At 39.6% G+C, this 23,334-nt stretch overlaps 1 protein-coding gene across 2 annotated transcripts in view; it reads right to left on the bottom strand.

The window, feature by feature from the left end:
• The window catches only part of LOC105201882, a 289,517-nt gene that overhangs the window by 138,064 nt on the left and 128,119 nt on the right, over positions 1 to 23,334 (bottom strand). The window lies entirely within an intron of this gene.

Below are 23,334 nucleotides of genomic sequence, written 5' to 3'. Positions count from 1 at the left end.
TAACGCCTACATACATACGCCGGTCCGCGACTACGTGGTTCATCGTGTAAGCAATTAGACGATAGGATAGCGCAAATAAAGGGCGGCAACTCAATGCACACAACGTGCTTCGTATCCGTAATTAAAAGCAAATGGGACGCACCCGTTCGGCCGTCCACGATTTTCATTATCGAGACCGAGAGGCGCGCGCGTGACTGCATTCCGCGAGGAAATGAAACTTTACCAAATGGAGCCGATCGATCGGGAAACCATTCGACGACGATTCATCAATTTGTCGATGCAAAACTAATTAGCACAGCAAAGAGAGATACTAGCATTGGCCGTCAATGTAAAAAATTTAGACATTTTTAGATATTCTCTACTTTTTCAAATTTTTCTTCTGCTTGATCTTTTGACCGGTATTCGGAACGTACTAAGAAAAGATGTTAGCACGCTTTTTCATCATTTTATCAATCTTCTTTATCAATCATTAGACGTAAAAACAAAGTTGGAATGACAAACAAATGCGCTACATTTAAAAGGCACATTCTGTGAATACAGGTCAATATTTTTATATATATAATAAATGACTCGTGTTTGTAAAGACTTATATTGAATTATTGATGTGTTACGAATTTTTATATGTATATAGCTTTACTGTTTTACATCTAATCATTTATTGACGCCTGCAAAGTTCTTTATAGTTCTATATGGCGTGACAAATAATTATTTCATGTTATAAATCTTTTTTGAATAAGCAGTACACTCTCTTTTCACAAATTCCTTTGAATTTGATTTATATAATATCGCAACTGACATGACTTAAACGGAGTACAGTGAAATCTAAATAGCGACAAGCTGAATTGACAGCCGCTTAATCCAGAGCTAAGAGATATTTTAAATCTAGAAATAGAAACTCTCTGTTGTATGCACCTGACATACATCGATTCTGTCGCCTTAGTAAAGTACGTGACATGTGTCGCGTGCCATGTACCGATGATTTGTTGCGCGTTCTGCAACGTAAGAACGCGGGACAACAGGAACTAGCCTAGATACCAGGTGTCACCAGCTGCGGAAAGAACGGCTGGATCATAAATATTCCCAAAGACACGTAACGATATAAAAATAAATCGAACTATATTGTGACAGATGGCGTGAAATAAATTTTCATTATTATCCGGTATTACATCTGTACATCACGTAACAGATTATGAAATACTATTTATGTCTACCAATTAGTGTCACTCTTGTTGATAATAGACCTGCTTTTTTTTAATAGCTGAATTAATGTACATTTTTTGTACTTAAAGTGAAATAGATACATGTTTCAAATTTGGCGAAAAGAGAAAAATTTTAATCCAGTGCAGCAATGAAAACAAATCTATATATTGAAATAAAATAGGTGAAGATATTCAAATCAAATTATCAAATCAAATTATTTAAAAAACATAATTTCTTTGATAATATTATGTCCATATTTTTTTCTCACAATATTTTATAGAGTATTCACATAACTAATGTTTGTAAAAGACATATATATTTATTTTTCCATAGATATAAAGACTTTTCAGAGCTCTTGAAAACTAAGATTAAAATTTGAAGCTTTGTGTTGATAACAATTTTTGATTAGTTTGACACAAGCTACAAAACATCAAAATTTAGAGCAAATTAATTGAAACCACTTTTCCATAAGATTTTCGGGGTTCTTTGACCTCGCTACGCGATTGATGATACGCTGAAGTAGTTTTTGAAAATATGTGAAACATGTTTGGCAACGATGCTCTGCTTTTTAACCTGATACGTCGTGAGTCAGACCAACTCGAACTATGGCAAAGTATTGTACATACATCTACGAATAAAAGAATTTCGAATCTGACACGTTTGCTTTCTCAGCGATTCACATACTATTTATACGTACAAAAATTAAAAAACAAAAAAATAAAGGAGGAAGGCAATGCAACAAGGGGAAAGCGCGGTATCGCGAAATTTCATCGAGCGTCCAATGCCACATTGTCAACGGTCTAAGACCAATCAGTGCGAAGGCGACTACGAGAGAGAACACAGAGGCCGTGTCGTCTGACCATGACGGCGAGACGGACGTTTATGATGCGCGCGATAAGGAAACCGGAGGCCCTCTTGCCTGTCAACCAAGTGTCTCATTAGCGGTATAAACACCGCGCAAGAGATGTATCTGGCGCCGAAACTGAGAGGCTTTCACTGCGTGATTTACCGAGGTACGTACTGCCTCCCCCTCCTTCTCGATTTACGCGGAAACTCCGTGTGTACGTTTTCAGCGATCGGCGGCAAAACGGGAGGTCCCGACGGGACGGCGAGAGCCGACGTAAATCAGGTCTTATCGCCGCGGAATTCGCATTAGGCCGCTAAGTGCGAACGCTGGTGCGTTAAATTTCATCGCTCTCGATACCCGCTCGTTACTCAGACACGTGGCGGAGGAGAGTTTATCGGTCGCCCTCGCGCCGCATCGCCGTGTAATAATTTTAACGTTATCGGCAATTTTTTGCCCGCGCTCCGTTACGCGCGACTAGTATGATCGCGCCGGTCGATCCGAGACTAGTTTGAAAGGTGTGTTAAGGAACATTTCAACAAATTGGAATCGCTTACTTTCTTGCTGCCAGTAGGCTGTAGATGCAAAGTAGAGATATGAATCATACACTTTCTACTCTGATAAAAAAGACACGAATAAATTTGAAGAAATAAAGACCATTTATGTTATCTCCGTGCGAAAGTAAGACGAAGTAAAATTTTGGAAATTTCAATCAAGAAATGGGGAAAAGATATTTTAATTAATTACACGATAAAATAATTTAAAACGCATTTATATATATTTTAACTCTTTTAAATTATGCATACGTGACTTAAAAGTGATCGGACTTTTCTTCGATCTGAGTAGTCCGGTAAGTTTCCAAATCAATCGTCAGCCGTATTACGAACGGCATCATCCGTAAATGAATTAGCTGGCTAACGCGGTCGCGCGGCGAGAGCGGCGCGTAAGTACACGTTTCCCGAGCGATATCCACTCGATCAAAGGAAAGAATCCGTAATAGGCGATTAAACGAGAGAAAGATAAAGATGAAGGGGAGGGGGGAGGGCACGCACCGGAGACGCGCTAACCGTCGCCGTGCCGGATGCTGTCAAAGTGACAGACGCGTGCACGCAACTGACGGGGGCTCATTAATCGCCGGCCGTACCACACGGCGGTCGATGCATCGACGCGCTTGCATCTACGCGACCCATACGAAAGGAAGATACGCGCACGCGAGTGGAGTAACACGCGCGGAAGTACCGGAGCGGCTACATCGAAACACATTTCGCAGCGGTCCGATCTGATGAAAGTCCGGCAAGACTGATTGCGATCTGGCTGCCGCAAAGAAGCGAGGGGGAGAAAGGGAGGGGAAAAAAAGAGGGAGACAAAGATGGAGAGAAGGATAACGCGAAGGAGAGAAACGATCCGCGGACTTGTTCCGAGGACCCTGTTAAAAAAACGCGCACGCGCCCCGCCGGCCGCCCGTGGTAAACATGCTGTGTGTGTTGCGATCAAATTAATCGGCATGACATCGTTACTTCTTCCAGTCGGACGTCTTTCACTCTGTGCTCCCGAGCGCGTCTCGCGGTCTGAACGGGGAAGTAAGTCTTAACCGCGATCGTCCTCGGCGCGAAAAAATATAACGGTCGAGCGCGGAGTCTCAGAGGAAAGAGAGAGCGAGCGATTTACGGCGTGTATCGGGTTACCGACGACGCGAAATTGCGATTTGCGTAAATTCGCGCGAGTTTATTTTTATCGGATGGATTACTCAAAGTGTTGATCGCGTGGCTAATTGGATGAAGAAAATTATGTGACCAGTTTGTGTAAAGGATGATAAACCGTAAGGGCGGAAAGTATAATTTGTCAAATGTACGCGAGAAATTTAGAGCGCGAGTAGAGAATATTGCTAATAATAACTTGTCAGATTTACTAAAATGTTTAATAATCATGATCCACTTTTTTTATTCTTTTAAAAATATCTCTAAAAATTTCACTCAACATACACAATGCTTCATAAATTGTTCAAGATCGGAACTGTCTGCATTGCCACCAACAAAATCTTTACGCAGTCATTATAAGTATCAAATCAATATATTGAAAAAAAATTACTAAATTTCAATAAATATTTGTTTGAATAGTTGCAATGAAATATTTACTCACGGTACAAAAATATTTACTTAATAAAAAAAAGATAGTTAAATTAAATGATTGGTTCTTGTACCAAATAAATATGTATAAATGTATTTACAATTAGTAAATATTTCATTGGAACTAACCAAATAAATATTTAATCAAAGCAATTTTTTCTTACGGTGTAGTAATCAACAAAACGGACCAATCAACTGAGCACGTAATCAACTGTTAATTATCGGCGTATTAATTAACAAAACGTAGTCGTTGAAAAATGGAACACGTTATCAGGCTTCAATGTAGAACATTTCGGTTTCGCAAAAAGGAAACCGAGGTGACTAAAACGCGATCTAACAGTTTGCGAGATGCGGCAACGGGATGTACGCATGCGGGCGGTGCATAGAACGCGATAGGTCTGGCCGGTAACGCGTCATGAACACAGGCGTGCACAAGCCGATTCCTTCTTCGCGGCACGGCTCGTTTAAAATGCAGATTAGACCCTATACCGGCATCCTTTCAGCGCGAGTTGCCGACCGGCGTCGACGTGGCAACGGCACCGATCAACGCTCGGCTAAAGCAGCATCTACAATTAAACACGTAGGCAGGCAGACGGACAAACAAAGAGAAATTTATTGTATTCTAGTACGTTCTTAATAAGATTAATGAATATACAAAAGTGAAAAATATGAAGCAAACTACAGATCAAATATTACAAAAAAGAATAATGAATAAAATAATCCAAATATATGGCTTATGATTGAAGTATTAAAAATTGAGTTCGGGGGGGGGGGATATTAAGATAAATACTGAATATTATCTTATTTTTTATAATTGAAATATACGGAATGATTATACACTGAGAGAAAAAATACCTTAAAACAAAAAAAATTATTTACTCGGTGAGTTTTATTAGCTCATTTACTTACAATCAAGTTAAACATTTCTTAATTAAAATATTTATGTAAGTAAACGAAAAGAAATAATTTTTAATTATTTTTTTCTTTCAGTTGTAGAAAATATTTACTATTAGATTATTTTTCTAATCCAGTCCATTTCTCATACCTAATTGTCATTTGCGGATAGAAAAAGAAAAAATCGTACGTGCACGTGTTCACCGTTGCTCAAGCTATTCGGTACGTAAAAAATAGCTAAATAGACGCAACGACGTCCACATTGTGGTCGCACGAGCACGAAATTTCTTTGTCAGTACATAACAGAGACCGAAAGGACTCACAGTACGCTCGCAAACATGAACGCGATTCAAGACCGCGACTTTAGATGCGGTTTTGCAATGAATTTTCCTGGATATTCACGGCAATCCTATTCGGCGACACACGTCGTTGTTACTCGTATTTTTTTATTTCGGCAATGCAATGTCTGCCATGCAGAACATTTGCAATCAACAAAATGAGAGATTATTGAGTGTAAGGTTTGTGTACCTTTTTAGCTTCATACAATTGATACTTATAACATCGATAGCATTAATTTAATTTATAACATTATTTTCTTCCAAATAGACAAAATATCGTTACAAAATATACTTTTCTTTACTTTGTAATTTTGCAATAAAAATTTTCACAACTTGAAACGTTCCTAAACTTTTTTCCACCGCAAATAATCGCCTTAAGATAGTTCTAATATCGTTGATACAAATATTAAAATACCTTTGTAAAAATTTCCATATCGCTGTCCAAGTGCAATTAAATGTCATAGATTAATACAAACCATATTGTTACTCCGTTTGATAAATTAAGCGTTAGCCAAAGCGAGTTGTAAGATATTACAGTGCGTCAATCCGCGGCAAGAGATCCGCTCTCCCTATTTCTCACTTTCCTGACAGTAGATCTCTGTCAAGCGCGTGCGGCGTTTCTCGGCTACCAGTTAACAATGCGAGATCTCGAGGAAAATGCGAAAACGAGCCCCGACAGAAAGAAGAAGTCTCTCCATCTTATTCGCGTCTTGTCTGTCAAGGCATCTTGTCTGGCGAGCTCGACTTCGCCAGAGGTCGATCTCTCGCACGGCGATAGACAGTGTTAAAGAGGTCCTCGATGCAGATTTTCAATCTCTTTCGCTGTATCTAGCGGAGGAGGATACTCTCTCTTCTTCTTTCCATATTTTTTTCCAAGTCATTGTCTGTATAAATTCTATTATAGAGTAGACATTATTGCCGAGATTCTTAACATAATGTAAGTTTCTCGTCACTTTATATCCAGCAACGCGTTCCAGACTTGGGTTGTCACGAGTATATTATCTTTAATGAAGCATTTAATATTGCACAATGTGTAATTTTACACAATAGAGATTTTAAATATCCCAAAAGTTATCATTAACTTAGCATATTTTCTCTCAAGTACATACATAATTCATCTTTGTGTTTGTCACGAAATATTATATCCCGGATTATAATAAATAATGTCCCTAAGTCTCTAAGTCGGCTGTCTGATTATCCGTTTGGTTATCTTTCTTTTGCGGCGCGACTTCCGCGAGGGAATTACGGGATCAATGCGCATGTTGCTGCGTAGGAGCCAAAGGTCCTCCGCGTCCTCTGGCTGCGATTGGCCTATGACCGGCGACAATAGAAAGCTGGATACGCTCGTAAACTCGATGGCTTTTGAAAACGTCACTCGGGAAGAATCATGGAAATGGCGGACCGGTAGAAGAAGCACCAGCGAAAAGGTTCCTTGAACCTGGCTGTTTGATGGTCACTTTCCTCAAAGATCCGTCCTTTCACATGTGTCACGTCGCAATCACCTGCGCGCCACGAGTCCATCGCCTTTGCCATCCGCGAGAAACAAACTCCCGTAACTGTTATACGAACGTCACCCACCTGGGTACGGCGAGGTCGATATTACGGTATCGGTTAGATAACAACGATCAGTTCAAGTAACAACCGTTTTCTGTACGACAAATGTGCCGTCAACTCCAAAAGTGAATGACGAAAAAAGTTATTAGAAAAAAAGTCTCAACGGCAGATTTTTTTACATTTAAATAATGATTTTATAAATGAGCTCATGTTGTTAAATTTAATTAAATTGTTTTCTTAGCTTAAACAAATCTGATCATCTGGAATATATAAATAATATAATAGTAAATATTTTCTAGAACTGAAAGAAAAAATACATGATTAAAAATTATTGTTTTATTTATTTACATAAATATTTCAATTAAAAAAAAATGTTTAACTTGACCGCAAGTAAATAAGCTAGGACCAATCGAGTAAATCATTTTTTGTTTTAAGATATTTGTTCTCTCTTTGTGTAATTATTCCGTATAGTTCAATAAAAAATAAGATCATGTTCAATATTTATAAATAAAAATATGAAGTGGAAAACTTTATAGATTTTACTTGAATATGATTTTACATGATTATTATGAAAGGGAGAAATTCACGGATAAGTATATAATATAAATCTTCGTAACACGAGAAAGACAAATGATTTGCGCGCAACATAAAATATATATGCGAAATAATCGCAATAGGAGGTGCATATAGCATTTCTCGATGATAGGCAACTCTATCGAATTAGGGCGCGAGCAAAGATCGAGAGGCGGTACTTCGCGACGTTTATCTTTGCGCAGCTGCATTGTGACGTCGCATCCTACAAGTCGGGCGTATCGCCCGTGCCGCAAATTCTTTCCGGCTTCTATCGCAACCTGCCATTATCTGATGTGACATTTCATGAAAATGTGACGGCGGCCGTTTGTTATTACGCGGCTATCCATGAACGTCGCGTCGTGCCGACAGGCAATTATCGGTCTCACGGTGTAATTATCGCAATTGTTATCCAATCTCGGGGCGAGGCTAAGAAGGTCAGAACTAGGGGAGACCTGCCCCAATGAAACCCGCAACATAGATCAATCTACCCGATTCTATTCGTTTCGTTGTCATCGTGAAAAAGTAACGAGCTAACTATCGCCTAGTTAACAAGCGCAAAATATGAAACGACATTTGAGAAATGTATTAAAAACGCGAAATATCTCTCAAATTATCTAATAATATAAGTTGTAACATTTGTTAATTATCTTTCTTTCTTCATTGTCAGAATCTCGTATTATTCAGTGTAATACGTAACATAAATTAATATTTTGTTTGTAATTAATACATATTTTACATAGAAAATAGTTTTCTTATTATTTTTCTCGCAAAGAAAACGAGGAAAGAATTAAATATGAAATAAAAAGTAAAAAAATCACAAGGCAGAGAGAATTTATCAGAGCTTTGACTATTCCTAAAGAAGCGTGTCGCGTATGCGTCTCGCCAATCGGCTTACAACACTAAATATAGCAAACGTTAATAAAGTACATCATCTAATTAGCTAACCGTCAATCATTTCCTTATCGACATGCTTTGTTGGCGTAGCGCAGCAAGACGGTGTCGGCCTCCCGCTAGAGGAAGACGCATCCTGTCTCTGATTGCCCCCGCATCCTCCGAGCAGCCCCAAGTTCACGTCATCGTGGCGTTCACCTCTACCGAGTGTTCTTTCGCGACGTGTGCGCGAAGAGACTGCGGCGAAGTTACGAATTGAACAAGAGATTCTCGTGCTCGCGGTATACGCTTCTAGGATTTGCACGCGCACGAACATCATATACTACAGCAACGCGATGTACAAGACGCGGATAATTCCTCCGCTATAATTCATCGCGAGAATAGGAAATGAACGGCTCTTCTCTCCGGCGCGGAGTAGCGTCTCTATTCATTTGCCGGTTCAATGAGTTAGCGTCGGGAGACCTCCCCAGAATCGCCGGAGGTGCGTCAGGTTGTCGTATCTTTCAGGTGCACACGCGCATCCCTGTTCCGCGCATAGTAATTATGATAATGTCGCGTGAGTCACGATTACAGGGACGCGGCGGCGAAATTAATAACGGAGATTCACGATGTATCCGAGGACATGTCAATTGGAGACAATCGCGACGAGCAGGAAGCGACGTGAAAACAGGTACTTGGATAACGCCGGGTATCCTAGGAACGGGCGAGTGCACGCGAGCCGGCGATCAACGCGAACGACCCAAGTTCATACTTTGCGCGGAACAGACCCAGCGTGCGGTCACTGTGCATACGCCGCACCAACGCCGCCGCGCCGTTACCGCGGGCACCGTGATTACTTATTAAACAAATTCACGCACGTATAAACCAACGAGCGTGAATATATCGGTGATGAGCCGCTAACAGCAGTATTGCATGCGCGATAGAGTAGAAACTTTATTTTAAACAGACTTAAATTATGTAAATAATAGCTTTTTGTATTCTGCAGCAGCAAATTGAAGCATTGTTGTTTTAAGAATTCGACGTGAAATCGTGAAAGAGAAACTAATAGTATTCTCTAGGAAACAATAAAAAGTTCTAAGCAGATTTTTAAGAACTTTTAAGACAACACTGAGCAAAAATGTTTTAATTATATCAACAAAAAATATACGTTTCTGCATAGAAAAAACAATATCAAATATGAGTATTAAATTAAAACTAGTATTTTCTCCAACAAAATTTATATTCTTGCTTATACAAAATTCTTATTTGTATATAATTTAATCTTTTTTTAAAAAAATTGGATAATCTTAAATTTCAATGTATATTAAATATATTTTTATTTTAATACTATAATAATCATCTGAAGAGTACAATATAATTGTTTTGATAGTAATATATGTATTAAAAATTCTCATTCTTAATTTGAAGATATTTTCTATGCGGATACTTTTTCCTCTTGATTTATGAAAATTATTATTGAATAATGAGAATATATTTTTCTTGATAAAACTGTACAAAATTTCTTCATAAATGGAAATTATGTCTGTTTAACGTCGTGTAATCACTTTTCAACATCTAACATTTCAAAAATAAAGATATTCTCAATCAAGAATATTCTTTTTTTATGTGGTCATATCAATCAGAATTTCTAGTCACCATGATTAAATTTCTGGTTATCTGAATATTTTATAGCTCAAATGTTTGACAGAAACTTTTAATAAGTATCTGGTTCATACCTTTCCAATTGAATCTAGATTTCCATACACAATTTATGCAATCGAATTTTTCTTCATGAAGATCTTTCGTAAAATGTGTATTTATATATAATAAAATATGTAAATCAAGTATTTCATTCTAAATTCCTGATATCTCATATTTCTACGTATTTTATCAGATATCGCAGTGTTCTTTTTGAACGAGTGCGTTCGCTGTTCATCACACAGTTCGTGCTGCAACAGTGTCCACGCTCGCATCGATACAAGCGTATCTTAGCAGCGTGGTCCCTCTCGCAAACGGACACACCTAATCGTAACCTCGAGGTACGATCCGAAGCAATCCGCCGATGCATGCGCCGGAAAGGCAGTGCCAGTATCTTCCGCGGATCGCGACGCAAACGAACGTTTATCGCGTGCCCGCGTGCGCCTTCGTGCATAATTCCGCGTACGAGAACCCCAATTATCCGGTACTTGCGCCTCGCCGTGCTCGAGCGTCCTCGACAATGCATCAGTCTAAGAGACTTTCCGGCGATCTTTTTTTTCTCTCTCTCTCTTTCTTTTACCGAAGCCAACAGACAAATACGCCCGACGTGCATTACTTTTGCTCGCGCGATGCACGCACATCTCCGGAAGTCTGGAGCAAGAGTTCTTCTGAAAATGCCACTTCTCAAGTACAGAGATAAAATCAAATCAACATATTTTCACAAATTCAAGATATATTATATTATAATAACTTTTATTATATATGCTTTTATTTGTTATTATATTATAATAACTTTTATATAATTGAAATAAAATAATAAAGAATTTACTCGTAAATAATTTAATACAAATAAAACTGGTATTAAAATTGAATGTTACAAATATTTAGAATTAATGCTCGAATTATTATTATTTCGCGATGATAAATCAGACATACGCCATGCATACGAGTATAATAAGCGCGAATAATACTTTCGTTGGTAACCACACAACGTGAAATAACTAATATTTCCGAAGTCATCGTTCATCGGTGCATTAGATTGTCGAGTCAAACACGCTTCATTAAGTCACGATAGCGAATGGCAAACAGTTGATTCGTTTCCTCAGGAAATCTGTTCTAATCTGATCCCTTCGAATCTATTGCCGTACGTTACGAAACCGCTTGCAAAGGGTTAGATCCATCTCTAGTACGCATCTCTCTAGTATACATCTCTAGCACGCTTGATGTTACGGAGTGGTCGTCCGGGGCGCGCTATCTCTCTTTCCCGGCCGCCGGTCACCCGCGGGCTACCTCTTCTCCAGGTGCACGCATGCATCTCGCCGTACCTCCCATACAGTCATTACAAACACTTGCACCGATCCGCCGCACGTACATACATAAGTGCGTGCGTGCGTGCGTTCGTACGTATGAGCGCCTAGCTACCTCGCCTAGCCACCGATGCGTGACTGCGTCGGAGGAGAGCAGTCTGGATTATTATGCAAGCTCGTGATGCTCTCAGGCTGTCGGTGCTCCGGGTTCCGGGTCCGATTGTTCGTTCACTTCGGCGCGGCACGCTTCTTGACACCTGATGTTAATGGTAAATGTTAACGGCACATCAACGCGCGGGGTATTCTTTGTTCGCTCATTATGCTATGTAATATTTAATATTTGTTATATTAAACTTTGCATTGAGCAGCTCTCGCTGTAGTATAATTAAATTTCCATTAACTTTATCCAATTATTATAATCAATAGCTTTTCTCTCTAAAAAAAAATTTCTTTTACATTTTCATTATTACCATGAAATGTATAAATATTTTGTTGCGTGTTTAATAATAAATAATATTCAAACGAAATATCGCAATCACGATGAAAATCAAAGTTTAATGCATTTGATGCGTATATACATTTCAATTGCCATGAGTCTCTATATATTGATTGTGCATGTCATATTAATTCCAATCGCTATTCGTCGCGAACGTACAGTGTTGCTACACCTGCGACAGCAAAAGAAAATCACTCGCAGTGAGTTTGTTACGTCGATGAAGAATCGGCCGGCATTATACGCGTTCGCGAAGCGTTTCTCTGTTGGTGCATCGCGTGCAATTTGTCATTACACGTGTCATCCTGCCGGTGGAACCGGCAGGCAAAAAGCACGTTCTTCGGGGTGGCGATCTCTCGTGCTCTCGTCAGCGCGCGATGAAAGGGGCTTCATTATTCATCGGTTCGGCCGACCATGCGAGCTATGGGCAATGTGTACTTAACATTTATGGAGAGAATCTCGACGTCTCTCGACGAGAGAGTTCCGCAAAGTATAATATAATATCATTCCGCTTACGCAAGCACGCCTACGCAAGAAGCTAACGCGGCCGCGTTTCGTTACGTCGCGTCGGTATTGCGATCGAATCGTTTTGCTTTCTCTCTTTCTCTCGCGATCGATTGTTGAGAGCGCGTCCAAACAACAGTTGAGTTTGGTTCGGAGCCATTTCAGCGATACCATCGGAAACTCGAACGATACTTCAAGATAAGGTAATCGAGATGCTATCGTCTATAGACGTCGATGGCTTCCGCTTGATGCTATTTTCAGATGTGCCGATAATGGACCTCCTCTCTCGCAATAGCATCGATATATTATTGTTACTATGTATGGAATATTGACGGTATTACTGATCATGCGAGAATATCGATAAATTGCCGAACGAGAAAGAATTACAGACATTAAACTTAGTTATACCGAGAGAAGGATTTGCCGCAGCTGCAGACACCGTCATGGGAAGCTACTTCTTATCACATAAAATCACATTTCCTGGTATCAAACTTCTCTCTCTCTCTCTCCCCCTCTCTCTCTCTCCTTTCCTTATCGATATAATTTATAAACAGACATCGTTACGTTAATATGTAGAGATTATATCGCCTTCTTTTCTTTTCATAATAAGATGCAATTTCTAATATTGCCAATAAATGTCAGCCTTCTTCCTTCCTCTCTTTCTCTTTCATCGCACCGTCCGCCACTTAACAATGCTAATCTTAATCATATACGCGTATGCAGACAATTTATGATCGAATCTGCAGAAAAACGGCACTTCGATTGTACTTCTTTGTCATTATCGGCTAATTTACGAGGGAATCGACGAGCGACAATCGATATGTCGGTTTACGAGCAATAATCACGATACTCATAGGTCGCTGTTAATCGTCGAACCGGTACCGCGGTAAATATTACTATTTTTTGCGCGCTCACCAAGTGACGAGTGTCATGCGCAGATGTATTATTAAGTCCCGGCCATCGTTTAAACTTTTACGTCCGCGGGCAAAACGATAAATTTACATAGGACTAGAGACATCCTTCTAACGTCTTGCTTGGATCTCATCGCATTTGTTTTGTGCTCGTTCATATCAGAAAATTTCGCGCAACGCAAAATTTACGAGCTATTTGGAAAAGTTCATTTAAACATGACAAAAACTTCAGCCGCAACGACAGTGATTTATCGTGAGGTCATTTAACACTACCCGGATATGACATTACATTATCGTAAACGTAATAAAGTAATTACATTTGTTTTCTCAAATCGCTTATTAATTTCCGTAAGATTTACGCGGATATATTAAATCGAAATCGATCGTAATTAGAAAATAAAGAGAAATCCTCATTAAAAGGTTACACAAATTTTATAAAAAGTGTAATAAGTGAAATTGTGTGACGAGCAATACGTGAACGAATATAAAAAATAAATTTTATGGGCTCAAAGAATTCTTAATGAATCGAAATTATTTATACCTTTTATGAACACATCAATGTAATCTATAAAGTGTTTATCGTTTCACGCTTTATTAGAATTTGTCGTTAAGAATAAATCGAAGAAACAAGCCGCCGTGTAAATCAATTTTTAAGATCAAACGCGAAGAAAAGAAAAGAGGCGAGAATGCAGATGGCAGAAGGTTGGTGCAACGTGTGCTCTTTTACGACTTTCATAACGTGCCCGGTTAACCGGCTTAATAATTACGCGCCTTATACGTATGTGAGACTAATTGTTTTTGCATAATCGAGATAGCTCTGATCTCTCGTGGCGCGTTTGATGCGGGAAAAGAAATCGGTGCGATGAGCACGCGCGCGCGTTATGTGTGTGCTGAATGCACCTAATATATGCGAATTGCGTAATTTGCGACGTAATTACACGAGATTCGGAGCGGATTTTAATACGATCGTATATCCCCCATGCAAACGCGTGTACGTATGGTGCAGATCGGTCATTATGAAATAATTACACGCCGATCGGCAACCTACAGGTATGTTTTTCCCGGCGTTATATCTATTTATCTCTCCGTGTTTATAACCACGCGATGTTTAGAACTATTACTGTTACATATAAATATCTTCCTATACAACTGTTGTAAATTAAAATGTAAAAAACATTAAAAACTTTTTTTCTTAAAGATTCATTTTCCTGACATATCTAAACAATAATTTTAAGAGTCTTACGTTCATTGATTAACACGTAAATAAAAAAAAAAATATACGTTAACGAGTGACATCGGATCCACGTGGATGTGATGCATGTAGATATGCACGTTGGTTTTGTGACAAAATAATTTTAATGATTATTAAAATTACTGTAAAATATATTGTTGCATCTACATGTGCTTTTACAACTGCATATTATAATAACGATTATTACAACAATTAATATTAATACTAATACCAATTTAAATATAATTTAGACCAAAGAAGCCAAATTGTCAACAAATATACTTCAAACGTAGCCCCAATATCAGAACCATTTAATTTTCATGCTGGCGCTCTGAACAGCTTTCGCTAAGTGATTAAAACATTTTTTACGGACTATCAATTTTTTATTTTGAGTTTTCCGGGTCTAGTTAAATTCTCGGCAAATTTATGCGAATTGCGATGCCCCCGGGGATCAACTGCACGTCGTCGACCTTCTTCATAGGCGACCTTCTTCCGTGGGGGTTTCCGCACGAAAAACACTCGTCGAGCCAGCACTTTCACTAGCGTGGATCTGATATGCCACAATGTATGAAAAAATATCAGACTGATAGATAAAGGAAGAATGTACATATCTATTAGGATCTGTAGAGCTTCTTACGTAAATACATGCAAGTCAATTTCTATTTAAAGTAAATTTCCATTTAAAAAGATACAGTTGTGCATTTGTATGATGTCACTCATACGAAGATTACATGTGTAATGTGACGTTAGACTCACGGACAAAGCTCTCTTCAACAAAGAATAAGAAAGCAAACGGTAATAAGATGTTAATATAATAACCATGCAGAAATTTTCCGATTCGAAGCGGTTAAAAAATAGCAATATTGACTAAAGTGCTTGAATCTTTCAAAGCGGCTCGCAGACGATCATATGTTATCTGTCCTGACAGTTTGTCCATAATGCAAGAACCTTCGCTAAAAAAAATCATCGTTTGGTAATATCGTACTTTATTGAGTACTGTTGTTAGGAAAGGCGAAAATGTAGCATTATTACATTGTTCGTGTGTATGGAGCATCAATGCCAAGCAACGCGTCATCGTAATATTTCAAAAGAGCTGTCATCCTTCGAGCTCAGCAGCGAAAGCTATTCAAAATGCCGGCATGAAAAATGAACAGTTGAGGGGTTATGTACTTTCATCTTCCCGCAGGATTAAATTACTTGAGATTATCGAGAAGAAAATTGATTTTTGATAATTAATACATTTTTATTACTACTAGCTCCGCCCCTCCCCCCTCCCATAATACTATAGACAACGCCTTATCAAATGTATAATACATAAAGTTCATTAGATGTAGAATATAAAAATATTTGCTAGAAAACTAAAAAACTAGAAAAGACTTCAACAATTATATTGAGAAGAATATGGTCGCAGAATTGTAGATGCATGATTATTTACTAAAAGTATTTCAAAAATACAAAAAAAATGTCAAACGTTTCCATTTCAAACACTCTTCACTAAACCCTCTTCAATAAGAAAGGCATAATAGAGGGGGGAAAATTTTAATTGACATTAATAACAACACAAGAACTTTCGAGGAGATGCAACGAGTGTTTTAACAGTGAAAGTGATTTTCTCCTACATTTAATTATTCATCTTAGAACAGAACAGCTCTATGAAGACATTAGCTACCGCGGGTTGTGTCTTACGAACCACCGAGGCCTCTACGTTCCCCCGCAGCTCTCGAGGATTCCACGTGTCGAGGAGCAGCGCGACGGAAGCGCGCGTGTACGCGAGAAAGCGGCGGCGGGATTGACAGCGTGGAGAGATACCTGTAAAAACGAAAGCGGCGGCCGGAAATTTAATCAAGAGAGTTGATAGCGAAGGTCCTACCGCCGATGGCCCATCCGGTGGTAGAGAACTTGGCAGCGCGCGCTAAATTGCAGGTTTGAAAGGCTTTGGAAGAAATCGCTGTCTTCCCTGTGCGCAGCGCGCGTGTACTCTCGCACGAATTATCGGCTGTGCGATCGAGTCGCTGATCACCGTGGTCGCCAATCAAAGGCAGTTTTCTAACGACAATGAAAGTGCTGGCTCGGCGAGCGATTTTCGTGCGGAAACCGCCACGGAAGGAGTCGTCTACGAAGGTTGACGACGCGCAATTGACCCCCCGGGGCATTGCAATCCGCGTAAATTTACCGAGAATTTAACTACACACGGAAAACTCGAAATTAAAAGTCAATGGCGTATAAAAAATATTTTAACCACATAGCAAAGCGAAAGTTATTCAAAGGTCGGCAAGAAAAATGAACAGTTTATCTGATATTGGGGATTTGTACTTTCGGCATATTTATCACTGGATATCCTAAATTCTATTTATGAGTTTAGATTGGTATCAATATTAATATCAGTATTGCATAATTGATATTAGTCGGTTAACATAAGTTGCTGTACATTCATTTAAAAAATTGTTTACTTGACTAAATTTTTTCTCAATGTAATAATTTTAGAAATATTAATACGCAGTTAATAATATTGTAAAAGCACATATACGCACAGACATACCAGCAATACATATATTCTGCGGTAACTTTAATAATCATAAAAATTATTCTGCCGCAGTGCCAATGTGCACACACGTACATCATGATTTACTATACTTAATTGAATAAATTCTCTTCGAAGTACCAGCAATTCAGAACATGAATTTCTTTGCATTTCTTATTAAAAAATTTCACACCCGCAACTTATATATTACCGAAACACAATTCGTTAATGAAAAATGTGACAAAATATACGAGCCGGACTTTCACGTAAAATTCCACTAGAACATGCATCCGGGAACTTTCTTTTTATCGGGAAAGGGAGAGAAAGAAATATGAATGCAGCGGCGGCATAACTTTTGATGATATCAATTGCAATCGTGCACGTGCAACGTATAATTTACAGGTGTACGTACGGACATGTGACGTTAATGGCACCGTTACGACACACGTCACGCTATCGATCCGAGATTAAACGGGTGCGTTCGATTATCGTCAATTATCCCGCTCTGCTCCAAATGTTACGATTGGCGATCGATTTCGAACGCGGCGCGGACGCGTCAAAAAGACAAAAATTAACGTTTGATCTTTCGCTTCTGGTGAACGTGAGAGGCAGCAGTCGGTCGCGGCGAGCTACAAACAGTCGCGTGGGAACCCGTTGGCTCCATTCGCCCGCCCGCTCTTCTTCCCCTCTCGGAAAATTAAACGGTACGACGCGGATGAATAGAAGCGATAGTTAAGCGGCCGCCAGTCGCTCGCACGCGTAGCTCGTGCTCCTTAATAATCGACTAGTGAAATGTGATAAGAACGCCGATAACAAATGGACAACGCTCCGTACGCAGCACAGCTCAGGCTTCCACATTTTCTTTTAGCTGTTAATTCTCCTTCGTCGGTTCTAATGCACGCAGAAAAAGATCAATTCAACTGCTAAGAAAAACGATTATTCAGTTTACTTTTTTCTTCTAGTAAGTAACGGTTATCTTTAACAAAAAAATATTTTCCCTCTTGATAACTGTCTTAAAATATATTATAAAATAGTATATCATAAATTTTAGAAAAACATTGTCATATGCATATTTAAAAAAAATTTATATTCTTTCAAAGAATATTATAAAATTGTATTATAAAAATTCAATATTATAAGCAAATCAAATTTTTTTAACTTAATATTCTTGACTAAAATATTAAATTATTAGATTTAGTATATATTTTAAATAAATTTAACGCTTACAATAGACTTGCGGATATATGAACTTACTTATGTATAAAATGTATTCATAAAATAAGTAATATGTACTTAATTCAAGTGTGTGTAGACAGAGGTTTAAATAAATGTCACTTATTTCGAGTAAATAAAGGTATTTTATTAAGATTATTATGAAGAGAATATTTTTCGTAAAAATAGTTACTTAAAAAACGAAGCAAACACTTTTCTTAGCACGAGAATAATATTTTGATATTCCATGTTTAAAATTCCATTTTTTAAATTTTATTTCAACATAGATAGAATAATGGAATTGAATTTTTTCGATAAGTCTCTTGAAGATACCTTAATCTCGATGATATAATATTCTGTAAAAAATAACTCTAGGAAGTAACAGTCGATTTTGCCTGAATTGCGTCAAGATCGTCCGCGAGCACGAACCATATCATGCGCCTTATTTTCGGAATCGCTGATCTGTATTCCATAATGTTCCCTCAACGAGCTCACGAATAATCGCGCGTGATTACAAATCGGTTGCGTAAATACATCTGCAGTATAATAACAATATCGCTAGAAAAATCTTCATTACAGATTCCTAAGAGGGTAAAAAAATCCTCGTGTATCTATCGCAGCAGCGTGCCCGTTGCAGGAGAAAGTTATTGTCATGCATCGACGGCAAAACGCGCGAAATAAGCGTAGTCCATTAACCTTCGACCACTGGTCTGTAATTATCATTCTCCCGTAAGATAAGTGGTATTACCGAGCTAATAACACGAGACGAATCATGCGTTTTCTCACCTCGCGCCGACTTCTCGAGACGACAATCGCGGCGAGATAGAAAGTACAATGAAAGAACTCGTACAGGTAACGTGGGAAGATAACGAATTTCTTGCGACTCTTCTGCATTCCGGGGACACATTGCGTTAAATCGTTCCCCCTTGCCGTAGATTTCTCCGGGTATACCCGACATCGTTTAAGCGATATCTCGAACATGGCGTGCTAGGCGCTAGGCGTAATAATCCATTATTCGCGATAGAACCGGCCGAAGATAGCGCGCGGGCACATCAATGACGGGATGCGCTGTATTTATTGGCCGGTAAACGCGAGAGCAAAATGCACGAGCGCAGAGTTGGATCGAGAGCACCTTCGAAAGTAGATCCATTATTCGCCTCGTTATCTCGCTTTATGCTAACCGCCCCCGAGGCATTTATGACGCCCAGCCTCGACAAAAGAGCGTCGCTCGCACGATCGCGCCGCAATTTTCGACGGATAGAGAAGCCGTTTTAAGAAATACATGGCATAAAATACGAGCGCGTACGCGCGCACGATGCTCATAAAATACAAGGGAAAAATTAATAGTTGGCAACGCTCCGTAGTCGAACAAATTTTATGTTGCGCGAGTCTAGACGTGAGCTCTCTATTTTCAAACTTACTACAGACGCAAGTCAAGAGATGTCGAATGTATAAAATGTTCAATGAAATTTTCGGAAGTTTCTTCATCGAGCTAGATAAATCCGGTTCGATTGAGCATCGCAAAGCTAACCCACTGCTAACATTTTCGCGGATTGATCTCCTACCATGCTGGGATCCGAAAATGAATCCCGTCAGAAAGACGACCATGGAATTTACGTAATGTCATCGTTCACGGGTTACGAACCTTCACGCGCGGAGAGGACGGCGAACAAATTATATAAAAGGACCACACACGACGCGCGAGAGGGGGCAAGTCGCCGCGGACCCGCGCGAGCATGTGGCGCGGACGAAATATATACGACTTCGCCATGACTATGCCGGGGGATTTACCTTTACGTCGAGCTTTGAATCGCTCGTTTAGGATGAAAAGGATCGGTGGCTCGACGGCCTCGGCCACGTGGGTGGTGGCGCGAGGATGAGGGGCCGCAACGATCTCGCACGCGCGCGGCGCGGCAGTTTGGAGATTCGTCCAGGTTCATCTCGGGCCCATTTCTTGATTGTGCGACGACTCGTTTAATCCTTTCAAATGCAGTGGTTGCGAAACACAGTTTTAATTTGCATTTCACACGCAACGATCTTATCTTTTCCCCGCCGCAATTTCGTTACATATGTACATTAGCCATTCGTATGGGATTTAACATTTTTAGCATCAATCATGTACTAAAAAAAAAAAAAAGAAAAATAGTGATTGTCAACGTAAGTGCCGCGGCGTGGCTGAGAATAGATGTATCAGAGGTTAATTTCAAATGCAAAAGCGTATTTGCCATGTGAGACACTCGTACACGTGCGAAAGTGAATAAGGGAGAAAAAGCGTCGTAAGATTGATTAACGAGCCCCGCTGCCTGATACTGTAATTTTGTGCAAGATTAATTATTTTCAAGCGTATAATATTCCCGTTTACGTTGATTACGCATCTTGTGTTCATTTTAATGTATCGCTGCATACACTCTACGTGCACCCCAGAAAGTCTATACATAAAGATGAGAAAATTTTCTTTTTCTCTCTATCGCCCGGTGGATGATTAATAATGAAGTATATATAATAATCAACAAAACAAACTGTAAGGAGAGTAAAATTAATCTAAATTTCGCGGCAAAGATCACAAACAAATCGAATAGCGCAGATGAATCTGGCAAAGTTCGAATACTTCAATTCAAATATTACATAAATATATATTGAAGAACGCAATCATTTAGATAAATCACAAAAACTGATATTTCTTCCTCAACGCGAGATATTCGAACAACTATGAAGTTTCTATCATTTCACGAGACGATCATCAGACGAAAGTCACGACAAAAAAGTCCAAAGATTGTCCAAAGTCCTTAAGAAGCGAGTACAGTCATTCGCTGGTGAAACTTCGGCGCGACGCATAAAAATTCGCTGATATCGCCTCGAGATCTGATGGCGCGATCGGCCGAGCCATAATTTTCGTCCCGTCGAAGGAAGCGAACCGAAGGCGAGTCTCCTCGTCGCGCAACTCGCGTCCGTTCCTCTCGAGCATACTCACGCGCGGGAAAGCGCGAGAGATTTCGCCGATTGGTCAATAGATCGATCTATCGCGTCCCTCGCGAAAATGCAATTACATTTACTCGCGCGCGAAATTTCTCTTCCGGCCACCGTCGCCGTTTTGCAGCCCCTTAGGGCTCAGTCCCTCTCGCTCTTACTCCTTTTCTGTTCGAGCGACTATCTACTAACAACGACTAACATAAAGTCATACTCGCAATATGCATAATAATTACTGTATTAGAATTTGATTGCACGGTGCAGCGCCGGTGAGCGAGGAGATTGTGGTTGTTACGATGCTGTGTCGAACGTGGAATCATGGTTGGAAAATGACGACAATCCCCCATGGCCAGTCGTATTATATTATTCGTTATTAATGCTGATAAACACTGCGTTATTTTATGGCTCGGTTTGCACTATTATTATTGCCCGATCGTTAAAACACATATATAAGTATATATATAAAAGCATTTAAAAGGCGTTACGATATCATTTAATTTTCTATTTTTTTTCCAAATAAATTCTTTATCGTTTTCTCTTCGTTCTCAATTTTTATATTAACATAATTTAATGGTTAAAAATTTTAAATTATTAAATTAAATTAAATTATTCAAGGTTGCATCATTTCAACTCATTATAGCCCGTATTCGCCACTTCTTTGTGACTTTTAATAGTTTTTCGCGCAAGACAAAATCGCGATTCAAGTTCCTTCCACACGGTTGTCTAGATGTTATCACGAAGAATACCGGAAGAGTCGCAGACTGCAGTTGAAAAGCAAATAAGAAACTAGGTAATAGAATTTACGAATGGCTAAAGTTACGCGACACTGCTAGGCAATCCTAGGTATACTCACGTTCCATATCGCTTCGGCATCCCGAAACCAAGCACCGGATATCGAATTGACACTGGCCGATTGGCAGTGGCGGGTTTAGCGAATGTTGGGTATTCCCAATAATAATTTTAAATCGCAGGTAAAAGCATACAAAAGAACGCGGAAATAGTATCTTTAACAATAAATATCTTTCTAATTTTGGTAATTATCTTTTTAAGAATTAAAGATTTTTCTAATTAAACACGGAGTAGTTAAGATACTTCCAGTCTAATGTCTAATACGCGTGGCGCCTTTCAGATTTGCAAAAGGTTACATAGTGATCACACATTGCACACAGATGACTACGATAATTTGATACTTTATTAACGATTATTGGAGAAATACAAACTCGATTAATTCACGATTTGGAGAAGAAGAAAAAAATCATGACTTGTTTTACAAACAGGACTGTTTTTTTACTTTTTTTTATCACCGCGCAGATTGCTCATTATTGTAGCCTTGTCTCTCTATTTTCATTTTTAATATCCTTTTTTTATTTTATTAATCAATTAATTTTTTCTCGTATGACGAAGCACACTCATTGGTCCGTAAAGAGATTTTCGGCACTGTCAGTCGAATTCTCTTCGCCGAAACGCAATATCCAAAAAAACCGCAGCTCTGTTCCGCGACATATACCTTTCCGCCTACTTCTCGTACGCGCGCGTAAATTTATTATCCACGATCCTCCTCGCGTGCGAGCCGCGAGCAAGAGGGAGAAGGGGGACAGGCAGGCACCGGCCAGCTTTACCCACCCACTGTCGGCGCGATGCATGCGTGCGTGCATGCGTGCATGCATCGCATCCGTTGTACTCATCCATGCGCGCATGCATATTTATACGTGAGACCGAGCGGCGAGGTGCATTACGCTTCTAATTGAATACCGGCCACTACTCGGAAGAATGTTCCCGCCAGTCTCCGTTGGCGTCTACTACGCTCCCGGGACCCCTGCGTATCATATACGATACATCGCATTGTTGATTTTATGCACGCGTAACGGACAACTCATTTGTAGCGCGCCAGTTACATCGGCGTTACTCTCCTCTGCTCCAGAGGAGTCGCCGCGGCGCGGCGACTCCCGATAACGCGCGCGATTATGCGCGTGAAATTCAATTCCGCCACGCCGCTCTTCTGCTATTCCGCTTTAATTGAAAACGCGCCGCGGCCGTGTACCGTTCGTTATCTGCGTAATAAGCCCCCCGTAGTTGGACCAGCGTATTCGC

The sequence above is a fragment of the Solenopsis invicta genome, chromosome 9 (genome assembly GCF_016802725.1).
Source record: "Solenopsis invicta isolate M01_SB chromosome 9, UNIL_Sinv_3.0, whole genome shotgun sequence".
Lineage (NCBI taxonomy): Eukaryota > Metazoa > Arthropoda > Insecta > Hymenoptera > Formicidae > Solenopsis > Solenopsis invicta.
Note: the sequence above shows the minus strand (reverse complement) of the source record. Positions and strands in the feature narration are given on the sequence as shown.